A 7,591-nucleotide genomic window follows, 5' to 3' on the forward strand; every position below is an offset into this window, starting at 1 on the left:
TCCTTTTAAAAAAAATTAGATAACTTTATTTATTTATTTATTTTGTGTTCAAGGTAAAGCTGAAACGTGTCTACATTAGAGGTTATTGATAGAAAAGATAATATCAGGGTGTTGATTAATAAACTAGGTATATAATACATGGAGGATAAATCGAGATTAACTAAAAATAGAATGTTTGGGAGTGTGGTTATGGTTATTTTTCAAAGTATTTTTCACTCGGAAATGTATTAAAATAATATTTTATTATTATTTTTAATATCAGCACATCAAAATGATCTGAAAACACCAACAAATATTAATTTAAAGCAAAGAAAAAAAATAATTTTTTTTAATTTTTTCAAAAATATTTTTGAAATGAAAAAAAAAACAAAATCTCATTCAAGGAGTTAATTATTGTTTTATCATTTAATTTAATGAAACTGATTAATCAATCCTCATAATTTTTAAAACAATATATTTAATCTTTAAATATCTCTATCCATTCTCCTTCACAATAATAATAATAATAATAAAAAGAGTATTTCTATTCGATTTTCCATCAGTCCCATCTTCTCTCTATGTTTATGGTTTTTAAATTGAAGAAAAAAGTTAAGCGGTGAAAATGGGAAAGTTTTGCTTAGAAACTCTTTAATCTTTAGTTTTTTCAACATGTTTATAATTTATTCATTTATTTTTTCTATTACAATAAAAAAAAAACGCAGCTCAAGCACTCCACAAATTCCATGTCTTTATTCTAATTTTCTTAAATAAATTTTAAAAATATAAGATATTAATTTTTAAAAAACCAATAAATTTAAAAAATGACCAATGCTGATAAGTAGTAATTGATTATTTATAAAACTACAAATAATTAATGAATTTTCATAAAAACAAACTCACGCTAGTAATGCTTTGTTTGTTTTTGTGGTTTAACTATATTTTTAATTTTTTTTAATTTTTTTTTATTTTTAGATCGTTTCGAAGTGCTAATATAAAAACACTTAAATAAAAAAATATTATATTGATATATTTCTTAAAAATAACTTCTACCATAGTCTAAAACACACTCTAAACTTGTCCCTTCAAATAAAATTTTGGTTTCATTCAATTAAAAAAATTTAAAATAAAACTCTTATTTCTTTCGAGTAATTTTCTGGTATTTAAAAAATAATTAGTGACATCTTATTAGTTATTTTTTAAATTTATTTTTAAAAAATAAAAATATGGAATCAAGAGAGAAAAATTCTAGATAAAAATATTACTATTATTTTCATGAATTATGAATTTTATATTCTTTATTCCCTGGATAATAACTAACCTTTCTTCTTGCATAAATAAAATCTCCCATTGCTACATAAAAACAATCAGAAAAAAACAATCTTTTAAAGTTGAACTAATAACAGCCATAGAAAATACCTAGCTTTCATCAACTTTATCTAAGGTTGAACTCTCTCTCTCTCTCTCTCTCTCTCTCTCTCTCTCTCTCTCTCTCTCTATATATATATATATATATATATATATATATATATATATATATATATATATATATCCATGTATTATTTAACTGAGTAGGAAGATGATGAGAAGGAGGCAGAAAAACGCCATAAAATTGCATTATTATTATTTAGTTATTTGGGTGAATTTTCTTAAAACAATTGAAAAAACATATATTTTATATTAAATCAATATATTTTAAGAAGATAAATAAGATTTGTATAATTACTAATTTTTTTTAGTTTAATGTGGGTGTCCGGGCCAGTTTGCGCGTACCTCGACTAATTCCACAGGTCCTGAAGTTAACGACCATGTAACTTTCTAGTGGCCATCATATAAGCAATCACAAGGTTCGAACATGAAACTATAACACAATCATATCTGAGACTATAAAAAAACAAAATTTTTGAATTTAAACTCTTACCACTAGTCCATGGTTAAAAAACTATACTACCCAGCGAAGCGAAGGCGAAGCTTTTGGAGTGGCAACAATGCGTTAATAAAAGTGTGTGATACAGAGACAGAGAGAGTTGTCAATGTAAAAGGGGGGCCCGTGGACTTTGGCAGTGTCAGCAACTATCATGGGGCGTGTTGTTAGTTGTTAGGACGACTCAGTGAGTCAGAGAACCCCGCAGAGCAAGCAGTCCCTCTCTCTCTCTCCCTCGAGTCTCATCACTCTCTGTTCTTTTATCATTCTTGACAGACAGACAGACAACAGACAGCCCCGTTCCCACTCCACGCAGGGACGCGTTACCTAAACCTCTTGTTTAACCCTTTTCCCCTCTTATTTTTCACCACCGGCGATCTGTTTCCCCCCCCCCCACCATGATCAGTGAAATAACTTCAAGAATTTATTTCTCTCACGGCTATTCTGATTTTTTCCCATTATTTGATTATCCAAATAGCTTATATTCTCCGCATGAAATCTCGTATAATTGTTTTTTAAATCCTGGTTCTGTAACTCTAAAATAACATGTTTTTCAAGACCTGTTTTTCACTTGTCTTGCATGTAAAAACCCTTCTCGGAGCTTTTAAAATATCAAACAGAAACTCAATTTAACTCGCAGCAGCAGCAGCATTATTCATCTTTTAGGCGATCCTATAATAAAAGCTTGCAAAAGTCTTCTTTTTTTAGACTAAAAAAATAAGACAAAAATATACAAGCAGATAATCTCGTGCTACGGGGACTTTAACAAGCTGGTGGCGTCTGCTCTGCTCGGCCTGCAAATGGGCAATAAAAGAGGAAAGGGGAAGGGAAGGCAACCTAGTAAATAAAGACAAACATTGAGGGTAAATGAGGTCGGGGAAATCGAGGTAGAAAAAGAGAGGAATGTATGTGGTGGGGTCCACGAGGAAGCGCCAAAGGCGCCGATGGATAGTACTCAGCATCCTCTCCTCTCCTTCATCTATTTGAAACCACACCCAGATTCCTCCCCACTCGCTCATCACTAGCGTGCAATACAATCTCCTCTCTCTCGCTCATCACTTTTAGATGTTGAGGGAGCTCGTGGTGTGCTTCCTAACGTAAAACATTTTTTCTTTTCTAGTTTTCTTTTTTTTTTTAATAAAAATTTAGATAGCATATTTTTTCTTCTAAAAATAATTATATATTATAAAAATACATCAAAATCTTAACTATTTTTCATAAAAAAATCAAAACCAAGTCATCTACTGTCTTTAAGCTATAAACATATTTAAAAAAATAAAAATATTGAACATTAAGAAAAAGTTAAAGCTGATGGTAATTTTCCCATGCTTTAAGACAAAGTTTACTATTTATTTTAATACTATAATTACTATGTTGTTTTTTTTTTTTATTTTCTCTTTTATCTTTTCTTAGGGGTATAATGGTCTTTTTCATAGAACATAAATATCTTTTGGAAATTGAGTGAGTTTGTTTTTGTAATTATGTTTGTAAATGCACAATAAAATAACAATTTTAACCCTAAAATAAAATAATTCAATACTTTCTGTACAAGGACAATTTTGCATTTTCATATTTGGTTGAACAGTGGAATTACAACATTACCCATGTCATTCTAATTTTTTAGCCTTGCATTCAAGGGTTTTGTGGTAATTTCCTCATGGTTTGTTTGTGATTGTTGATTGGTCTTGGGGGCATTTTCAATTTTATGGAATTAAAAAAAAATGAAAAAGCTGCTAGCATGTGCAAAGCATTAACCAGCGCGTCAGTAGCTCCGCCAACTTCAGGCGGCGCGTGCGACTGACTCTGGTGGTTGTACCGGCGCTTTCGCCGCATCATTGGATTCGTCCCGACATCCTCTTCCTCTCTGGATGGCGCGTGTATGATGGTTCGATTCAGTTTGGCCATAAATGACTTTTCTTTTTCCCCTTTCATTTCCTTCTCTTTCTTCCTGGATTTGTGTGCAGACCATGCAGAAAATCAAATCAGCATTTCAATTGTTTTTTTCTTTCTATTAGGTCCCTCTTCTCTTATTTTTAATTTTTTTTCCTTTCAAATTTGTTTTCAAATTTGTTGCTCATTCTTGAATTGCTATTTTTTTTTGTTTTTAATTGTTTTCTTGATTGATTTGTTTTTTTAACAATTTCACCCTAGGCTTTTTTTTTTTCATTTAATTTTTGTGTCAAATTTGGTCATGTTTCTTTTAGTTGCTATTTTTACATCATTTTCTTTATGGATTGGGTTTTTACAATTTCATCCCTGAATATTTAATTTCATTTGATTTTTATGTTGAATTTAGTCCTAAATTTTTTAGTTGCTATTTTTTTTTTGTTTTGCATGGTTTTTTTATTGATTTTTTTTCTCAATTTCATCCCTCGATGTCAAATTTACTCCTAATCATTCTCTCAATTTTTTATGGGATAATTTTGATTTTTTTTCAAATTTTATCTTTATTTGGTTTTTTCCAGTCAAATTTTAACCAATTTTTTTTTGCTACTCCTTTTCCTTTGCAAGTTTTTTTATTAGTAGTTTTTTCATCGATTTTATCATTTAAAATAAAATTGGATGACATTTAAGCATTTTAATTGAACTTAGGTCTATAATTTAACAAGTTACAAGTTTTTTAAATTAGATGAGATTTAAGAGGTTCGTTTGGAATTGCTTAGTTTTTTTTTTTTTTAAAGCTGATGTTTTTTTGAAGTTTAGTTTCTTTTGTTTTGGTTTTTTTTCTAGTTAGGTTAGCATCGAGTAGTTTGATAATTCAAATAGATTCAGATTTAGTTTTTTCTATCTTTTACTCATTGTTGTTTTGGTTAATTTATTTATTATTATTATGTTTTATTTTTTTATATTATTTAAATTGTCATTTTAACCAGTGATTTTAACTTGAATTTTTTTAATACCTGTTATTTTTCTTATATATATATATATTATTATTACAACCGCGGAGAAGCGCGTGCATGTCTAGTGTTATTTCTCAAACCACGAGGATTTACTAATTAACTTTGTCAAAACATACCGCCAAAGCTATAATTAACACATAAGAATATTATATAAGGTTATATTAGTCATAAAAAAAATGGAGTGAGAACAACATCATCCACGAGAAAGCCATAAAATTGTTATTTAGTAAAACTTATATAAAATTAAAAAAGAATAAAAAGAAAAATGGATGAATGAATAATATTGTTGCACAATGCTTCTTATTTTACATCATAACATTTTACACAATGAAATTAATATTTTGTTATTGGTTGGCAAAATTATTTAGTTTTGTTTTAGGAGTTCTTTTGTATTTTGCATTTGGTTATTTGGTAGTTATTAGAAGCAACATTGTAATTTTGTAAATAAAAAAAGCTAGAAGCACGTGAACAATATCTGTCGGGTTTGGACGATACGTGTCATGCCGTTAGGTGGCCAAAACCGTACTTTTAGGATGATGACCGATGCGTCTCGGCATCCCCTCCATGTTTAAGTGACGTGTGTGGCCTTTTGTTTTTGTTTTTTTTTCCTCTTTCCTACTTGATTTTCATGCCGACTTTAAAAAATTCAAATTAGACCCCGAGGTTTGTTGTTCTTAAGACATTGTCCATATCCTTTTTATTTAGAATAATTTATGAAATTAAGGATAATTTTAATTTCATCATCAATAGATTTTTTATGTTAGATTTAGTTTTAATTCTTTTTATTACTATTTATTTTATTTTAAATGATTTTTGAAATTATTTGTTTTTTTTACAATTTCATCATTCTTGAGTTTTTTTTTCCCGATCAAATCTAATCCTTTTTTATTTATAATTACTATTTTTTTACATTGTGTAAGATTTATTTATACTGATTTTATTTTTATTTTATTTTTTAATATTTAATTAATGTGATAGAATCCTGTAGTTGATCTGATTTTGACTGGATACTCCTGCTAATTTCGACTAGAAAAACCTAAATCATTTGCAAGGTGAAGGTTGCATGGTGGTTTAACATAATTTAGACTGCCCAGAAAAGGGTGATTTCCCACGAAGTTCGTGGTATAACAATTAATGAATTATTTAAATATATCATGATGCGTCTGTTGAGATGACAAAGGAGAATATTTGCGTTAATTTCCTATAACTTAGCAGCTATCGCCAAAACATGGAAACAAAGCTTTAGCCTTTTATCTTCCTTCCTTCCAGACACTATAGCCTCCCTATCTTCTTCTCTCAATCTCCACCCTCCATACAATTTGTTATTGTTGGCTGCCATGTCAAACATGGATGGCTGCAAGGAGAAGGTCAAGAGTGGTTCTGAATATTAAATACTGTGGCAAGAATGGCTGTTATAATTGACTAAAATAGGAAGGATTGTCTCTCATATTAGCCTCTCATATTAGCTATAAATAAAGGGTGTTAATAAAAGCTGTGTAACACACGAAAATAGAAAGAAACAGAGAGAGAGATAGAGTGAGTTGAGTTGAGTAGTCATTGTTTTTTTGTTGTGTGTATTGTTTCTAAGCTTGGTTAATACAAACTCGTAGCTTCGTGGAATAGGCAAGTTGCCGAACCACTTGTGTGTATTTGATTTCTGGAATTTCCTAACACAATTCTCTAAAAAAGAACCACAACAGGGCTCCCTCTCTTTGTTGATCACTATATTTAAGAGCTAAATTTGTATCAACTTTTTTCTATTTATGTGATTTTCGATTGTTACCGGTAAGCTGTCGAATCCAGGTCTATCTGAGCATAGATCACAGGGGGCCGGGAAAACAAAGGCGAGACAGTCATGGCAGAATTCAGCAAATTTTGTTGGAATGGAACAAATTAGGACCTAAATTTTGTTGCAGTTATTTGACCAACTGCATCGAACTGGTGTTCTTCTGAACTTCTCTTAGCAATTTAAGAACATTAATGATAACCCTTAAGATAATATTATCTATAGATTTGAGATTTTGTCAAATGAAGCTTAGTGTTGATCCTATAATTGTGACATTTTGCTTTGATTGTTGTCAAGATTGCAGACTTTAGCGCTATGAATCCATTCCTTTCAGAACTACATGATTTAGGTGTAGAGTAAAAAAAACAAAAACTGGTTCGACAAAATCTATATTGAGCTAGCCAGCTTGCATGAATATTGCCGTGAAACAAATGAAAAGTGCTCTGACCTCGCGTAGAGAATGCTTATAACAAGGCTGCAAATTACTCTTCATTTTTTTTTCATTTCTCTGTTGGATCATGCTTGTAGTGGAAAAAATGACAGACAAGGGCTGGTGCAGGTTAGTGCCATGTTTGTGTTGTTGTTGTTGACAAGGGAGAGGGCTGACCAGCTCCATCAACCACAGCCTATGCTCAAGGCGTTTGCCTGGTTTGGCAGCAAATAAATTAATGGCTATGTCCTATGTGGATAGTAGTTTTGGAAATGCAATGGCTGTTTTGACTGGGAGCTGTGCTCGTATTCTTTTTGCTTCTTTATTATGTCAAATGATGTAGTTTTTTAGTGTCAGGTGCTTGCTTCTTTTAAAAGACATGGACTTTTGAATCACTTGGAATTTATTTTTTATTGTTCTCTCTTTCATTGAATTTTTTGTGTGTGTGTGTGTGGCAAGTTTGTTTGGGCTATCTATATGCGAATTGTCAAGACTAGAAGTATTACTTTCAAGGATTATACATACCTATTACTGAAATACTTTTTATAATTGTCAAAGCTTATTCGATTGGAATA

Source organism: Populus trichocarpa, chromosome 9, assembly GCF_000002775.5.
Source record: "Populus trichocarpa isolate Nisqually-1 chromosome 9, P.trichocarpa_v4.1, whole genome shotgun sequence".
Classification (NCBI taxonomy): domain Eukaryota; kingdom Viridiplantae; phylum Streptophyta; class Magnoliopsida; order Malpighiales; family Salicaceae; genus Populus; species Populus trichocarpa.